Consider the following 4,209-nt stretch of genomic DNA (forward strand, 5'->3'; position numbering starts at 1 on the left):
ATTAAAAAAAGAAAATCACCTTCACTTGTTGCAATTGCAGTTTTTTGGTCATTGAGAAAGCTTATTAGGGACTAACTCACCAAAACCTCAGTGCCATGAGGTTGATTCCATGCTGCCATGCAACAACCCTCCATTGGGTTTGTGAAACTGTACTCTGCCTAGTTTTTAGCTACAGTCCTTTGGTATGGCACTATATGCAACATGTACTGTGTCACCAGAGCTCCTTACTCCTTGTACTAAAGTAAAACTAAGTAAGATCTACATGCACCTGCTCTGACTTATCCAACAATTTGATGTAACTTCTTACTTAGACTTAAAAATACACTTAGGGATGGATCTTATTAATAAACTCAGAACTGTCTGTACATCTGTGGTAGAAATACACATTCTTAGCAAAACTTGAAACCAGAATGAAGTGATTTGAATCTCTGAATTACTGGTAATATAAACACTTTTACAAACATTTCAGAGATTTTAAAACATGCTTTGAAATTTCTTGCTTTCAATCCAGGTCAGATTGCATGTGTAACACATTGTTTGTGCCAAACTTTGATTCCTAAGTTCTAGTGATGAGATAGAATGGAGTAAAGTGGTAAAGGTTCTGTAAGGCTCCCCAAAATCCATTTTCTAAATCATCCACGCATTTTTACTTTCTCCTCTGCTAATATTCAATCATTGCATTGTAATGCTAAGATTTGTCTTTTAGAATTAACCTTGTATGAAACTTTATTATGTCATCTCTTCCTTTCACTTTAACTTCTCCGTATTTTAGAACAAATTTTAGTCTTTTCTGACAGAAAGGTAAAATAATGCTAAAAATATTTTTAAAAATAGCTTAAGTAGTACACCCATTAGGAAGTAGCAGAAATTCAAACTGTATTCACAAGAAACCTTGGGCATTTATACGTATCTTAATCTGTTATCCTTCTAGTTTTGCAATGGTGGTCATTATATGACTGGGTTATTTTACTCAGCATGACGCTCTCTAGTCTCTTCCAATACATAGCTCTTCACATATAGTATTTTATGAAACATTGTTCATAAAAGTGCTGCATAGTGTGAATTGTGTGAATGTAATACCGTTTCTCAATTCATTTGTTTGTTGGCTAAGATTTGGACTGTTTCCATATTCTTGCTATTGAAAATAGTGTTGCTGTGAGTATAAATGTACATTTGTCCATTCATGTGTCAGTCATGATTTCCTTGGGATCTATTTCTAGTTGTGAAACAGATGAGTCATATGAGATTTCTAGATATAGCTTTTTGAGGAAACATCATACTACCTTCCATAGTGGTTGTACCATTATAGCATCCCACCAGCAGTGCATAAGAGTTCTAATCTCTCCTCTTCCTTTCCAAGATTTATTGCTTGCTGTGAAAGGGGGGGGGAAGAGAAGTGGGAGCTGAAAAAAAGGAGAAGGGGGCAAACACTAAGATAACAGAAGTTAGTGGGCAGAGAAGGTGCAGGAATAGGAAAGGTTCCATGAAGACTTGAAGAGATGGGTGGTAAAAGGGATGTGGTTGTTAAGTGCAATTGAGTACGACACATAGTGATCTTATGAACAGCCGACCTGAACTCTGTCCTGTCCTGTGCCATCCTTATCATCTGATACATTGAAACCCATTGCTGAAGTCACTGTGTCAATCCATTTCATGGAGGGTGTCTTCCTCTCCTTCGCTGATCCTCCATCTTTCAAAAAATGATGTCCTTTCCAAGGAATAGCCTCACCTAGCTACATATCCAAAGTATGAAATATGACACTTCACCATCTTTGCCTCCAATCTGGCTGCACATTTCTAAGACATAGTGATTCTTTTTGACATACCATGAGATATTCAGCTCTCTTCTCCAATACCACAACTGAAAGGCATTAATTCTTCTTCTGTCATCCTTATTCATTGTCTGGCTCTCTGATGCATAACAGCTTATTGAGAAGACCAAAGCCTGAGTGAGGCACACCTTAGTCTTCAAACTTAAATCATTGCACCTCAGCATTCTGGAAAGGGCCCTTACAGTGGACTTGCAATGTGAAATATGTCTACTGATTTCCTGTTTACTGGTACCAAGGGTATTGATTGTTGATCCAAGTAAGGTGAAATCATTGACATAGACTAATACTAATCAACTAATTGAAATACAATCTATATAATGTGCTTGAATGAAACAGAATGTGTATGAATGATTATATGCAAGCCAATAAAATTTTAAAAAAGAAACCTTGAAATGTCATATTTGATGGCTGAAAGTAGAGATGACCCATAAGGTATTTACTTGTTTTTAATTTGCTATTAAAGACATTTACATGTTTGCATCATAATAAATTATGGATAATGGTGATAAGAATGGAAATTCCAGAACTTCGTTGTGCTCTTGTTGAACATGTACATAAACAAATAAATCAAGAGGCTTTGTTCCAAGTGAATGAGGAGATGCTACTTGGGTTAAAATCAGAAGTATGCGTATGAACTTCTTATGCCTTCACAATATTTATTCAATTGATATGATAAGAAAGTAATCAGAGAAGTTGTCCTGTGTGAAGATGAAAGTGACATCAGGACTGAAGGAGGACAGACCCCCAAATTATATTCTCTAGATGACACAGCCTTACTTCTAGAAACTGAAGTCTTGAAGCACTTACTGAAGAAGATCAAAAGGTCTAGCCTTTAGTATGGATTATATCTCAACATCATGAAAACAAAAATCCTCACCGCTGAACTGATAGATGCAGATAAAATTGAAATTATCAACAATTTCATTTTCCCTGGACATAAAATCAACACTCATAGAAGCAGCAATAAATAAAAAGCCGCAATGCATTGACAAATCTATTCTCAAGGATGTCTTTAAAATGCTAAAGACCCCAACCAAAAAAAGCCCTGGACCAGATGGTTTTACAAGTGACTTTCATCAAACATTCAGAGAAGAACTGTCACCAATTCTACATAAATTAGTTCAGAAAATAGAAGAAGATGGAACCCTCCCAGATTCATTCTATGAAGCAAACATATCTTTGATACCAAAGCCAGGAAAGGACACCACCAAAGTAGAAAACTATAGACAGTATCAGAAGAGACTTTAAAAATTGAACTAGGGCTTCACCGCCCCCCCCCCCTTTTTTTTAAGAGATAAGGATTTTTTATTGAACATGTTACAAAAGGAGTTTAGTCAAAAAGACCAAATCCCATGTCATCATCAGACTCTTCAGAATCTTCTTTCTTTGCTTCCACTTTCTCTCCTCAGCTGGAGCAGCAATGGGGTGGGGGGGCGGGGGAAGTCCTCCAGTTGGTGCGGCTCAGTTCCCTGGGGCAGGTCCACCAGTGCTCACATTGCAGATGAGGCTCCCAATGTTGACATTTGCCAGGGCCTTTGCAAACAGGCCAGGCCAGAAAGGTTCAACGTTGACACCGGCTGCCTTAATTGAGGGCATTGATTTTATCCTCTGTGACTGTTACCTCATCGTCGTGCAGGATGAGGGCCGAGTAAATGCAGGCGAGCTCAGAGACGGAGGCCATGGTGCAGTGGTACTAGGCTGAAGGCTGCTGGACGCCGTGCCAGGCGCCAGATGAAGTGAGGGCCTCACCCCAACACGGCCTTAGCTTCCTCGGAAGGACCGAGTACCTTAGCGGCAACAGAGGAAAGGCCTTCACCCACTTTTTAAAAAATTAATTTTAATGAACGTTTACAGAGACTTTGGATTTCCATTCATTCATTGCTGCAATTCTCTTTGAAAAGTAAAAGAAATATTCTTGCATTGTTATACAATCCCTCCCCCCACCCCACTGCCTGAGTCCACTCCATTGTGCAGCCTTCATTCTGGACTCCGGTCAGGACAATAATACCTAATCATATAATCTTTTTAATAGTTCTCTCCCTCATCTGTTTCAAAGCAATATATGTTATTTATCCCCTCTTTCTAAGTCTCCCCCAACCCCAGTGTCAGTCCTCTTTTATAACAGTGGGATTTATGCAATATTTGTCTTTTTGTGACTGAGATGTTTCACTTAGCATAATGTCTTCCAGGGTCACCCATTTTGAATAATATTGCATGAGTTCCTTGTTTTTCAATGCAGCGTAGTATTCCATTGTGTGACTATACCACAGCTTCTCTATTCATTATTTTGTTAAGGGGCACTTGGGTTGTTTCCAACTCTTTGCTATTGTGAACAAAGCAACAATAAACATGGGTATGCATCTATCTGCTTGGGTGG

General features: G+C 38.5%; 1 pseudogene; it reads right to left on the reverse strand.

The window, feature by feature from the left end:
- Window positions 1–3,162: 3,162 nt before the first annotated feature.
- On the reverse strand, window positions 3,163–3,513 carry LOC102847729 (annotated as a pseudogene).
- Window positions 3,514–4,209: the final 696 nt, after the last annotated feature.

Source organism: Elephantulus edwardii, unplaced genomic scaffold, assembly GCF_000299155.1.
Source record: "Elephantulus edwardii isolate Elephantulus edwardi_28Jun2011 unplaced genomic scaffold, EleEdw1.0 scaffold00075, whole genome shotgun sequence".
Taxonomy (NCBI): Eukaryota; Metazoa; Chordata; class Mammalia; order Macroscelidea; family Macroscelididae; genus Elephantulus; species Elephantulus edwardii.